The sequence below is a fragment of the Sceloporus occidentalis genome, unplaced genomic scaffold (assembly GCF_023333645.1).
Source record: "Sceloporus occidentalis isolate IW3139 unplaced genomic scaffold, rSceOcc1.0.p SCAF_4, whole genome shotgun sequence".
NCBI lineage: Eukaryota > Metazoa > Chordata > Lepidosauria > Squamata > Phrynosomatidae > Sceloporus > Sceloporus occidentalis.
In genome coordinates, this window is record NW_028316984.1 from 43415533 (window position 1) to 43430328 (window position 14796).

Consider the following 14796-nt stretch of genomic DNA (forward strand, 5'->3'; position numbering starts at 1 on the left):
GTCAGCTGGGGCTGTGCAGGTGTTGGACTAGTGCCAGAAAGCTTTAATGGACTGGATAGGGGCCAATTAGATAAAAATTAATCCTGATTAAGATCAGGCCTCTTTGATTTAGTATTTTCCAGGAACTGGGTAAGTTACCTCCCCTAGGGAAAGTTACATTCCCCTAAAGGAAGAGCTGCATAATTTTGGAATATTCACAGATCTAGATCTGTCACTGAAGGCCTAGGTTGACTTTGTGGCTTAGAGCTCCTGAGATCAGTATCAACTAATCTACCAGCTACAGCCTTTTCTGATCAGGAATTACTCAGCCATAGTAGTTAATGCACTGGTAATCTTCTGGGCTCTATGTGGGCTGCCCTTGAAGATGGTTTGGAAACTTCAGCAGCTGTGAAACACAGCACCTAGATTGCTGACTGGAGCACCTTATATGATCTTAAAGGAATCATACTGTCTGCCAATATACTTTCTGTCTAAATTTAACATGTGAGCAATTACATGTAAAGCCTTAAAATTGTCTGGGACTTTAATACTTGAAGGAATGCTTCGTACTGTATACACCTGCCCAAAGACTGAGGTGGCAATTTTCTTTATTTTGCTATTATCTTCTGCAAAGGGGAACTCAGGGGACCTCTGGAGATGACAAAAATTATTTTTGAGGCACATGACTATATGATTCCTACCCCTGCTCTAGGATAAAAATCTCATGGACCCTAAATGTTAAAATGCAACCTTAAATATGTATAATTTGAATTCGGCAATCTACCTTGTATTTGTTATTATTTTAAAAGCAACTATGTATTTAAATTATCAACACCCCTGATATTTTTCTGAACTACAGGTGATGAAATGGCTCTAATCATGCTATCCTTTTGCTTGTCTCTAATACAATCCCAAAACATGTGTGAATGTAATTATTTTCCTTAAATGGGATTCCTTTTCTTCCTTTTCTTCCTTTTCAAGGCCATAAATATTATCATCCCACTGAGATTTGTTTCTGCTTTCTCTGGTTAATTAAAGACACCATAGGATTTATCTTATGGAATCACCAGGAGGGCACAACCAGTAAAATATTATATTAGCAGATGGTTCATCTATTAGCACACACGCACACACGCACACACACTTGTGTTTTTGGATATTAGTATTTCCAACAAGTCAGTGATTCTTTCTGTGAAGCAAACTTGACATCTTAGGGGCTGTACAGACAGCCCTGAAGGGGCAGCCTCTAGCCACCACTTTTACAGCCAGATCAAGGCTTCAGCCACTGCACACCACAACCCTGATCTGGCCTTTCCAGGGCACAAAAAGTAGCCGCAAAAAGTGGCTTCTTTTTGTGTCCTGGAAGGGGTGTGATAGCCATGCTGCCGCAGCTTTACAATGCTCCATCAGCACTGTGTCATGCAAAAGCAGCACCAGAGGAGCACTGTGACACTGTGTGGCATGTGGTGCAGCACATGGCATCACGCCACCTTGGAGATGGTGGTGGGGTGTGCGTCATGTAGACACTACGCCCAGGCTCCACCCTCAAGCTGGCCTTTTAAGCCCCATCTGCACATGGCCTAAGTAGCAGCAGAGCAAACCTGGTAAGACTTATTTAAATGTGATGGATAGAAATTCAATTTAAAAGCTAATGTACACATTAAATATAAACAGAGGAATATCTAATTATCCAAAGGCATTTAGACTAAGTAGTAAGCTTTCCTTATGAATTAAAAAGCACTTTGGGGAAAATTAAGGCAGTTTTTCTGTTGTTGTTTTCATGTATCTTTCCAGTCATTCTTAGAACTAGGTACTGTGGTTGACTTATTCCTGATTTATTGATGGGAACTGTAAGTAAGGATGGCAGATTGTGAGTTCTCATGTAGCAGTCTTTTGTGTGCTGAACTAGCCAGGGCCGGCTCTAGAGGCAAGAAATATTTTGGCACCCCTTGTCGCCCCTCATTATTATTTTCACCCCTTGATTTCTGCTGTTTCGTTTTTTAAAGCTAAACATGACATAAAACTTAGATTCCAATCTCTCGTCATAGTATTGAGAATTAGTCAAATTAAAAAACATACCACGATCACAGAGGGACACATTTATGTTTTGGCCATTGCACAGAGAAAACATCATATGGTACCTTACTTTTCTGTCACTTGCTGTAATGAGTTTTCATTTTAATACTGTTTAATTATGCAAAAAATTATACAAAAAAGCCACCAAGCCACCCCTAAATTTTGCCGCCCTAGGTGGCTGCCTAGTTCACCTGTATGATGAGCCAGTCCTGGAACTAGCCCATGCTTCAATTAGCATAGTGTTCTTCATATTTCAGGTTTAGTTCCACTCCTAACAGAAAAACAAAATCTGCATGAATCTTAAGAATTAAGATTAATCTGTTCCTAGGACTGTAGAATGGCCTGCCAGAGGAGATCCATCATATTACCACCTTGATAGCTTTAAAAAGGCTGTCAAGATGGATCTCTTCTGGCAGGCCTTTCCTGAAAAGGAAAACCCTGCCCATAGAAATGGAGTTACTCACGCTCTCATCCTCACCCAGTTGGAAAGTTTTGTTATTAATTTTAGGATACTTTTAAATTATGATCTGTTCAACAGACTATTTTAATCATTGTCTGTTTAATTGTTATTTTAAGGGGGGAGGGAATTGTGGGTTATTTACTTGAGATGTTGTTGTTGGAATTTTTATGTAAGCCGCTCCAATAGTTTCTAACAGAGAAGTGGGATAGAAATAAAAGTTTTATTTATTATTTATTAAGAATATAAAGAGAGCCTGGATAGATCTGACCAAGCTCAGAGGATGGCAAAGGCAAAGTCCCTTCGAACAAATCTAGGAAAGCTTATGCTACAACTTCCTTTGCACAGTTAGTCTCAAAGATCCCTTTGCACACTGATATGTAGGACTAACACAGCTATTTTTCTTTAAATTATACCAGTATTTGAGATGTAATGGAATCTATCAGGGTAAGGGAGAACTGGGGGGGGGGGGGGGGACCCACCCCTGCCACTCCACTTTCTACAGTGCGTCCTTGGTATACGCGGGGGATCCGTTCCGGACCCCCCGCATATACCAAAATCCGCGTATGCTCAAGTCCCGTTGTCCCCAATGGCAGCGCACGTGCACGCGTGCCGCCATTGGGGACAACTTCCCTTCCTCCCCTCTCCTCCCCCCAACTCTTTCCTTCCTTCCCTCCCTCCCTCCCTCCCTCCATCCATCCTTACTTACCTTTTCTCCCCAGTGCCGTGTCGCTGCTGCCGCCGCCGCCGCCTCACCAAGAGCCGGGGGGAAGGCCGGGTGGGGGTTTTGGAGGCCAAGAAGCCTCCAGCCTGCCACCTGGACCTTCTGCGGCAGCGGCGGCGGCGGCGGCAGCAGAATACCAGCGTCAGAGGCCTCTTCGGCCCCCACTCCGCCGCCGCCAGCACCTCTGTGCAAGGGCCGGGTGGTGGGCTGGAGGCCTCTTGGCCTCCAGTCCGCCACTCGGCCCCTGCATCGAGGTGCAGGCGCCGGTGGCGGAGAGGGGGCCGAAGAAGCCCCAGGCGCTCAGCCTCCTCCTCCTCCTCTCCGCGGCGCCGCCACCGCTGCCAGGAGAAAGGCAGGGTGCTGCTCCTGGAGGACTCCAGGAGCAGCGCCCGGCCTTTCCCCCGTCAGCCGTGGCGATGGAGAGGAGGCCTCTGGCGCTGGTCCTCCAGCGCCAGAGGCCTTCCCTCCGCGGCTACAGCCAGGAGAAAGGCCGGGTGCTGCTCATGGAGGACTCCAGGAGCAGTGCCCGGCCTTTCCCCCGTCAGCTGTGGCGACGGAGAGGAGGCCTCTGGCGCTGGTCCTCCAGTGCCAGAGGCCTTCCCTCCGCGGCTACAGCCAGGAGAAAGGCCGGGTGCTGTTCCTGGAGTCCTCCAGGAGCAGCACCTGGCCTTTCTCCTGGCAGCGGTGGCGGCGCCGTGGAGAGGAGGAGGAGGAGGAGGCCGAGCGCCTGGGGCCTCTTCGGCCCCCTCTCCGCCGCCGGCGCCTGCACCTCAATGCAGGGGCCGAGTGGCGGACTGGAGGCCAAGAGGCCTCCAGCCCACCACCCGGCCCTTGCACAGAGGTGCTGGTAGAGAAAACTCCAACAAAGGCTCACACATGGGTCTAAGCTTAATATATGACAATGCTATCAGTCTTCTCACTGCAATTGAATATTCACTACAGCATTCCTGACATTTGACTAGTGAGTTGTTGTTTTTGCCCCATTGCCTCATTAACATTTTTTTAAAAAAAATATGATATTCTTTGAGAGACTTCTGGTTGGTTATGGTGTCCAGTGGAGTAAACTCTTAGTTTCTCTTGCTAAGAGGCTTATCGCACAGGCCCTGGAACTGGCCTGTTGTGTTACAAAATGGGGTGTGATGGGAATGAGAGGCGGCATAGTACACATCTTACTGCACAGGAGAATGCTGCTGCCACCTCCAGATGCATCCCAGAGGGGGAAATTTATCAGGAACAGTTTAGAAGCCGTTTAGAAGAAGTTTAGAAGAGTCACTCACCATATGTAGATGCAGCTGTTATATTTGGGTATAAAACAACTCAAAATTGTTCCCTTGGTATAGTGGATTCAGAGGGGATCCCACACCAGGACAGCAACAGAAGTAACAACAATTGTACTGTCCGGTAAGAGGCAGAGGGGAGCAAAGAACAAAATGCAGCCACATCTGTGCCACCATTACTTATGGCTCACAGATGCCATCACAGAAATGTGTTAAGGAAAAGGAAATAATATGTCTTTATAACAAAGAAGTTGAGAGAAACTGGAATAAGATATAGGTGGGAGAATCCAGAAGGAATTTCATTCCGATACAGACAAAAGAGAGTTAAACTAAACTTGATTCAAAGAGCAAAGAAATTCTTAGAAGATCTCCTCAAAGGTTTAGAGCAGCAACAACAAGAAGAACAAAAACAGGCCCAGATAAAAGAACAGTCTATGGAGCGTATTATAGTGAAGAAAAGGAGAGAAGGAAGAATAAGTGAACTGGGAGCTGAAGAACAAGAAGACAGAGGGTTACAGGTGACAGAAGAAACAAAAGAAGATAATGCACAGATCCGTATATTTTTTTATCATGGAATCTAAGAGGACTAAATAGTCCACAGAAGAGGGGAAAAATATATCACTATTTGGGAAAAATGAAACATGATGTTCTCTGTCTCCAGGAAACTCATATTAAGAAAGTGACAGAAAATACTTGAGAAATCGAAAATTAGGTAAAGAATTTGCCTCCGCAGGGGACAAAAGGAAAGAGGGGTAGTAAGCTATGTAAATTAAAAAATAACTGCAAAATAAATGACTCGAATGGAGACTTTTAGGATTAGAAATAGGTTGGCAAACAGAAAGAATTAGTAATAGGTATATATGTTCAAACAGAAAAAAAGATATCTTTTTTCAAAAACTAAAAAAAAAATTGACCTGGTTGATTATGCAAATACAATTATATTAGTTGATTCGAATGGGACACATCTAATGCAGTAACATGTGGCTTTTTTATTCAAAAGAACTGAGAAAAAGAAAAAAAGATGAATAAAAATGGAAAAATACTATAAGACATAAAAGGGAAAAAAACCCAATTAAAAAGGAACACCCCCCCAAAAGTAATTGATAGAAGAGATACAAATATTACAAAAACAAATATCAATAATCATGGTGGAAGATACAGAGGGGAGAAAAATCAGATATGTTAGGCAAAAATAATTTGAATTTGCTAATAAACCTGGTAAATGGCTCACTTGGAAGCTAAAAAAAATAAAGAAAAGAAAACAATCTGGAAAATAAAAGAAGGAACAAATATATATATATAGATCAAGATCAAATTACAAAGGTATTTCACAGATATTATAAAGAACTGTTTACTAAAAAGATAATAAATAGAGAAGAAATAAGAGTTTTGTTGAAAAGGAAAATATACAAGAAATAAAGGAAGAGCAACAAGAAGAACTGAATATAAAAAAATCACTATTAAACAGAAGATAGAAGCAATAAAAGAAATGAAAACAGGGAAACACCTGGCCTTGATGGCATCTCAGCTTTATATTACAAAAAGTTTATAGATTATATAGTGGTTCCATTACAAATGACAATGTATGCTATTATTAAAAGTGAAATAACAGAAATTGGAAATCTTGATACATAGCACTTATACCAAAAGAAGGCAAAGAGATAGAAGATCCAAAAAATTTCAGACCAATTGCACTACTTAACACGGATTATAAAATATTCTCATTGATTTTGGCAAAAAGATTCAAGAAAATATTAGATAACTGGATAAATAGAGGTCAATGTGGATTTCTACTCAAAAGACGTATGAAAGAAACTATGAGAAATATTATCAATATTATAGAACACCATGAAAAAAGGCCAGACAAACAAGCTGCATTAATATTTCTAGACGCAGAAAAGGCCTATGACAACTTAAACTGGGAATTTATCATAGAAATACTTTTAAAAATGGAATTAGGTCAGAACTTTTTGAATAGGATAGAAGTGATTTACAAAAAACAGGATGCCAAAATATTGATCAATGGAGAGAAAACAAAATAATAATAATAATAATAATAATAATAATAATAATTTTTATTTATATTTTCCCGCCTCTCCCTGCGGATTGAGGTGGGGTTACAACCCAATAAAAACATACAAATACAATCAATAAAATCCAATACAATACATCATTTCAATAATAATAATATCAGATAAAACCTAATTTATCATAATACAACAGTTTTATGAGAGTAGAATTGCACAGAGTCATCACTAAGGATTAAAGGATGGATCCTAAACAGGGTCGGATGGATAAGCTCGCCGGAAGAGCGCCATCTTAACTGCCTTCTTAAAAGCGTCCAAGATCTCTTACAGCAGGCCATTCCACAATTTAGGGGCAGCAGCAGTAAAAGTTCTTTGGGAAGTCGTAGTCAGTCTAGTTGTTTGTTTGGCCAATAGATTCTTCCCAGATGTTCTGAGAGTGCGGGGCAGATTATATAGGGAGAGGCATTCCTGCAAGTAACTCAGGCCCAAGCCATATAGGGCTTTAAAGGTATTCTGCCAAATACAGAAAGGGACTAGACAAGGATGCTCTTTGTCTACCTTGCTATATACAACAGCTTTAGAAATACTACATAACAAAATTAGAAAAGAGAAAACAATCACCAGAATTAAAGTTAAAAATTTTGAATACAAAGTAAACATTTAAGTGGATGACATGGCAATAACTTTGTCTAATCAATTAGAAAGTATAACACCTTTATTAGACACATTTAAAGAATATGGAAAATATGTAGGTTTGAAGATCAATGAAAAGGAGACAACTATGTTAACTTTGAATATGGTTAAGAATGAAAAAGAAAAATTAACACATATCAGGATTTAAAATAAGAAAAAAGATCAAGTATTTGGGCATATGAAGAAAAAGTATGACCTTTTTAAAAACAATTATAGCCAAATGTGGCAGGAAATAAGAAAAGATCTACAGAAGTGGTCCATGATAAACTTATAATGACTAAGAAGAATATCGACAATAAAAATAATTGTGACACCTAAACTATTATTCCTCTTTTAATCTCTACCAATCATCACTAATGATAGACCTTTTAAAGAATGGGGGAAAGAAATCTTGGCATTCATCAGGAATAAAAGAAAACCTAGGTTTAAGATGAAAATCTTGCAAGATAAAAAATAAAAAGGTGGATTAGGAATACCAAATTTCAAAATATATCATCATGTGTATTGTCTAGAATGGATTAAGGAATGGGTTAAAATTACAAATGAAAGATTACTACAGTTAGAAGGTTCTGATATCACATTTGGCTAGCATGCATATTTGATTTACGATAAGATAAAAGAAAATAAGGAATCCAATAATCATTATACAGTGCACCCGCATCATACGCAGGTGCGCTATATGCGGCTTTTAGCATATGCTGAAAACTGCATGGGAACGCGCGGGGCACAAGAGGCAGCACATCCCATTGCAAATAATGGGGTGCGCACCCATGGTGCTTGCACGTCACCGCATGCACGAGCCCCATTCAGTTAAATGGGGCTTGAGCATGCACGGTATTTGCTTTACTTGGGGGAGTCCGGAACGGATCCCCTGCATAAAGCAAGGGCGGACTGTATAAGAAAATCTTTATTAAGAATTTGGCAAAAATACAAATCACGACTTGTACAGAAAATTCCACAATAGACTTCAGTAAATGAAGCATTTTATAGAAGGGAGAGCATGGAAGAGGGAGAATGTATAACCTGTGACGAACTATTAAAAATAATCTCCCCAAATCCTCTTCTCAATTGTCACATAACAGAGAGTTTTATGCCGTTCTTGATCCCTCGCTGATATGTATGGACATTGTATTGTGTCTACATGGATACTTGGTCACTATGGTATTTTTATACTGGCTCTATGCCGAAATAAATTGTCATTGAAAGAGAAACATATAGAATGAAAACAAAGGAAGAATTGCTGGAAAGTTACAAATGCAACTGGATCCTATACAGACAAATTACAGAACGTTTCAAAATGGATGAGAAATTATATAAAATAGAAAAAGAAGAAACAGAGTTTGGAAAATTGATGATTTATGATAATGAACATACAATATCAAAATTTTATAAGCTCCTGACAGATTTAGAAATGGAAGAAGAAATTGTGAAGCAATATATGATTAACTGGGCCCAAGATTTAGGAAGACCTATATTATTAGATGCTTGGGGATAAAATGGAGAAAAAAAATTAAAATATACATTAAGTTATGATATAAAAGTAAACTATTAGAAAACACAATACAGATGGTATCTAACTCCAGAGAAAGTATCGAAAATATACAAAAATAAGAAAATCGAATGCTGGAACTATTCAGAAAACCAAGGAACACTAATTCATATGTGGTGGGAATGTAAAAGAGCTAAAAAGTTTTGAAAACAAATACAAGTAAAGATTGAAAAAAAATTAGATACCAAAATGAAATTGGACCCAGCTACATATTTATTGGGGATGATGAAGAAGAAGAAGAATTAGGGGAAAAATACAGCAAAATAATATTTTATATGATAATTGCGGCTAGAACTGTCCTCGCAAAAAAATGGAAAAGCAAAGAAGAACCAACTATAAATGAATGGATGATTAAAGTATATGATATAATGATATCAGACAAACTGACAAATCTGCTGAGAAATGAAACAAAAAATAAATATGAGGAAGAAAGGTCAATACTTAATAGATACCTCTCACAAAGATGGGGGAACTGGGATAATAGGTTTGTCAGAATAAAAGAAGGAAGTATATGACTTCTAAATAACTAATGGTTTTGTACAGTATAATAATGAAAAACAAAAGAAATGGCAAAGTTGTTTGATCACTTTGTGGTAGAGTAAAAAGGAATTATAGGACAAATATTCAGAATTAATATTGTTTAGCATGAAGAAGAAATGAGTAATGTTTATCATAAAGATGTAATGAAAATTGGAAAGTCAGAAAAAGAAATGATATATTAGAAATAATAGAAATATTCATGATAGAGAGGAAGTCATTTTATGTTATGTTCGATTTTAGATGAATCGTATCTCTGTATGTTTGTTGTTTTAGAAGAGAATGTATGTTTTTTAATGTGTAGAAGTTTTATTAATAACATTACTTTTTAAAAATGGTAATCTCTATAGGTATCTATAGTAGTTAGAATGTAGTGAATGTTTACCCCCCACACACATCGTAACTATTATAATTTAGAATAATAACAAACACACAGAAATTTCATTTGCAGTAACATAAGGCAATGGCAAATCTCCTCTGAACTAATCTTGCAAAAACAACAACAACAATAACAAAAACCTATCATGATAGGTTGTCCTTAGAGTTGCCATAAGCTGGAAATGACTGGAAGGCACATAACAACAACAGCAACATATTTTACCATTAAATCTCAAGATCATCCAAAAGCTTTTGGCTGGAGACCAGTTTCATTCTTTGTTCCATTCTTCACCGTGGGTCGGAGAATGTTTGGCCCTCCAAATACTGCTGGGTACTGAAAGCCATTGGATCATGGCACTGTTGGTTCAATTTCTGGAGAGCCAAACATTCCTTAATCTTGCTTTCACATAAAAAGCTGATATTAGATTTTGGCAAAATGTCTGGAATACAGCAGCAATATCTGAAAGCCTGAGGGACAAATTAGGATGCTCAATTGAAAGTTAAGTCTCTTCATTATGCAGATGTCTATGTAGCTTGGTTGTTCTTTTATGCTTTTCATATATTTTATAAGTAAATAAATCAGTAAGTACCATATATACTCAATTATAAGTTGACCATGTATAAGTCGAAGGCAGGTTTTTGGGGCCAAAATTATGGATTTTGTTATGATCCATGGATAAGATGAGGATAAAACTTAGGGGCATGTAACAAAGGATGATGCAAAGAAAAATAATGCCAAAGAACTTAGAAAATTCTAGCAGGAATAACTGTTTGTGCTCATCCTAAAGCCTGGATAGATGAGAGAGTAAAAGAGATCCATGCTTCTTTTTGGTGCTCTCAAGATGGACTACGCCCTCGCCTTCTACCACTCTGTTCAAAGAAAGGGGATGGATCCTAAAGTACAATACTTACATTGACTTGTGGATAAGTTGACCCACGTTTTTTGGGTCAATTTTTTGACTAAAATTTCTAAACTTATGCATGAGCATATTATTATTATTATTATTATTATTATTATTATTATTATTATTATTGATATTTATGCCCCGCCCTTCAGCCCTAATGGCTATCAGAGCTACTTACAATTATTATTTTTAAATGGACGGTTCCCTGCCCTCAGGCTTACAATCTAAGACACGACACAAAAGGAGAAGGGAATAGTGCTGGGGAAGGGGATGAGGTCCATTGGTTCTTCTCTCCCTCTGAGGCCTGGACCAAGGCAGATGGACCAGAAGGAGGGCTCTTGTTCTTCAGGCTAGCCCTGGTGGAGCTGGGCCTGCCAGTTCACTCCCTCGCAGGCCGGAGGATGACAGTTATGGAGGGAGGTAAATAGTAAATAAATATTTTTGAGGAATAATAATGATAACAAAAAGAAGAAAAGGGACACGTTGATTATTTATTAATCATTCATTTTGTGTCTACTCTTTCTTAAGGAGGGACATATTCTCTGGAGGGCAATAATTACTGGTTATATGACATTAATGAAAATAACCATATTTCTTACTATGTTTATGGACAGCACTGTTTAAAAGAAGTGGGAAGGTGGGAACCCTGGAAATTGTATGTCACCAGATAGGCAGCCATTTGAGAGAACATTTTAATTCAGTACATGAGGAAATTCGGGGTTAGCACAGTAAGAGTATGTTTTTAAGGATAATTAGTCAAATCCTGGAGACCTTTTCCTGATCAAATCTCTAATCTAAATTAGGTTTGCCTGAGAAAAGATTTAGGAGTGGGCAAAAGACTTCTGGATTTCAATAATTTAAAAAAGAATATTTCACATTAAAAGTACTCTGGTTAACCCTATATCAGGTGTTTGGAACTGGATGCGACAAGGGAATATATAGGAAAAATACACATCTGAAACATCCAGTAACCCCTCAGCAAAGTCCTCATATTTATAGACACTCTGAAAATAAGTTAGTTTCATCAGCCATCTTGGATCAATTTAGTTGCCCCAAAGTGTTTCTCAGTGGAGTCCATACAGGAGATCATCACCACGTCTGTGCTCATCCCTTCCTTCTCCCGTCAGTGGCACCCATCATTGTATTAATGGGAGTTTCAGTTAATCCAAAGTGATGGGGCCATGCCACTTGAGTGATGGGAGAAGGACGGGAGAAGGATAATACCATTTGATAATCTTATTGAGACTGAGCAATAAGAATGACTGAAGGACGGGATAAGGACAGATGTGATAATGTCAAAAGGATGGAGAAAGGATGGGAGCGTTCCGTCCTTTACCCCATGTGATAATCGTCTGTCAGCCTTGTAGTGTATGAAGTGAATAGTAGTTGGTAGTGGTTCAACCTGGTTGTATAATGCAGGAATCTCATCAGCTGATGCAGCACAGTGAAGACTTAGAGAATGTCTACATGGGCCAAATGTACTAGTTTCCTCCTGCCCTCGCATCACCCTATTTTCAGAATTCAGGGCCAAAGGTCCAATTGACTACAGACTGTTTAAGTGTGGAAAGGTCAGTCTTGCAGTGAATCTTGGCCATCTGTACTTTAAAGCAAATTTAAAAGAGTCACTATTTGTTTCAGATCTTCCCAGAACATCCAGAGCACTCTGCAGTGAATCCAGGTGTCTCTTTACACAATGTCCCAATGTGCTGCCCACCACACCGGCTGCAGGTACAGGTTACTCCTGCTGAAGTCACAACAAGGCATCCAGCCATGTGATCGATGGTGGGTGCCTTGCCTTCAACCTCAGCCTCAAATACTTTTCAAATGCCCTTTATTCTCATTGATCAGAACACTAAGGAAGAAGCAGATTCAAAGGGTAATTGAAGAGCTAAAGAGGTGATCTTACTGCCTTGTCCACAGCCCAAGCATCAGTCAGAAAAGAAGGTGGGGTACATTTCCACCTTCTGCCTCATTTCCTTTCTTTCTACCTCAGCAGAATCTTTGCCCGTTTGTCCGTCCACTCACCCACCTGCCCTCCCGTCCATCTTTTCCTTCCTTCCTTCCTTCTGTTTGTCTTTCCTCCTCCTCCTCCTCCTCCTCCTCCTCCTCCTCCTCCTCTGGGATGCCCAGCGAGTGCTCCCTTTGAAAACTTTACCCTTATTATCACTATTAGGTGATTTCTCAGTGGTAGCTTTTAGCCTGTAGAATTTTTTCCAGGTGCACTGGAGATCAATAAGATTAGATCCATTCCTTACAACTTTCCCTATAAGCTGAGGGGAATAAGGAACCCTGGTGGCAGTGGTTAAATGCCAGTACTGCAGCCACAACGCTGTAAATTCAGTCCTAGAGTAGGGCTCCAAGGTCCACTCAGTCTTCCATCCTTTTGTAGGTTGATAAAATAAGTACCTAACTTGTTGGGGGCAATTGGCTTACTCACTGTAAATCACTTAGGGAGAGCTGTACTTGCTATTGCTATTGCTATAAGAGAGTGATTGGATGACACACCAGAGAACATTTGGAAGGCATGGGGGTCTTCAGGGGATAGGAGAGAAAGGAAAGTCCCATTGTACACAAGGGGGTGTATTGTGCAACCACAGATTGTACCGTTAGTCACATGTGCATTCTAATAAGATATCACTTGTTCATTCATATATCAGTCTGTATTAATTTCAGGTTTTCACCTCTTGAAGACAGTTAGCAGTAGTGTCTGAATCTTATGCTGTGTGTGATTTTAGCCTGAGAAATGTGACATTCATTTCTGAGATGCTTTGAGCAAATGGCATGTGAACATATCCCCAATCAAGAACCACTGGCCTAATGCATATTGTTGAATTAGCTAGGCTATAATTAACTGTGCTTTTAACAAATGACATCTGGTTTCCATGTGATGAGGAATTGTCTGTGTTTTTGTTTCAACATGGCAAATGAACATTAGCAAATATGTTACATGATAACATTTGTAATTGCAATGGCACCTATGTACATTCTCCACTGGTTGTGTTAAAACACATCCAGGTGTGAGTGATAATCTTCACAGAAGAAATGTTCATCTTCATTATGGCAAGAGGCTGCCAATATCAATATTATGCACATAATTCTGAACCCTTCCATGAACATCAGTGGCAACTGGTGTTTTTGATGTCAATGGGCCAGTGAATCTCTTGTGGATTTTATCTTGAACTCTCAAAGAATTTTCCAAAATAAATTTATCACCCTAAAAAGCTCCTTTAAAGTTAGGCTAAAACTGGGAGTGAATTCATCACCCCACTGACATCAGAGCCACCAGCCATCATTGATTAAGACACTGGACCTCCAAGAAGTTTCAATAGGTGCCTCTGTCAGCCTTCTGCAGCAGTACTGAGCAAGTAGCATCTATCTATTGAGAGATGCAGGCTAAACACTGTTGTGAAATCTTTGGATGTAGTATGAGATATAAAAGGCAGACAAGCAACCTCATGACTAATACCATGCCAGCTAATTCAGGGAAACATACACAGCAGTTGATGCAGGGGAATGTTTTGTTACATTTCTGTTGTTTTTTGGGCTGTGTGGCCACATTCTGGAAGAATTTATTCCTGCTGTTTCACCTGAAACTGTGGCTGGCATCATCAGGGGGCTTTATTTAGTGATGGCAACATCAAGTACAGTTGGGCCTCCCTATCTACTGATTATGCATCCATGGATTCAACCATCCAGAACTTGAAATATATTTGGGGGTGGGTCTAAAAACCAAACATTGATTTTGCCATTTTACCTAAGAGACACCATTTTACTGCCATGAGCATCCATGGATTTTGGTATCCATGGAGGGTCCTGGAACCCATCCCCAGTGGATACCAAGGACCTGCTATATTGATGTGCACAGGTAGGAAAGCCATCATACACGAGAGAGAGAGACAGACAGACAGACAGAGAGAGAGAGAGAGAGAGAGAGAGAGAGAGAGAGAGAGAGAGAGATTGACATCAGAGCTCTGAAAAGTCACTTTTTGAATTACAGTTTCTAGATTCTCCAAGCCAACATGGTAAGTTACCATTTGACTAGGGATTCCAGGAACTGTAGTCAGAAAAGTAATTTTTCCATGCATACAGCCCCAATCAAGTGTAGTTAGCATGGGGATGTTATCCAACGTGGCTGAATTATATGTGAAAAATATAAAATATCCATATGACCAATATAATAACCATAATAACCCA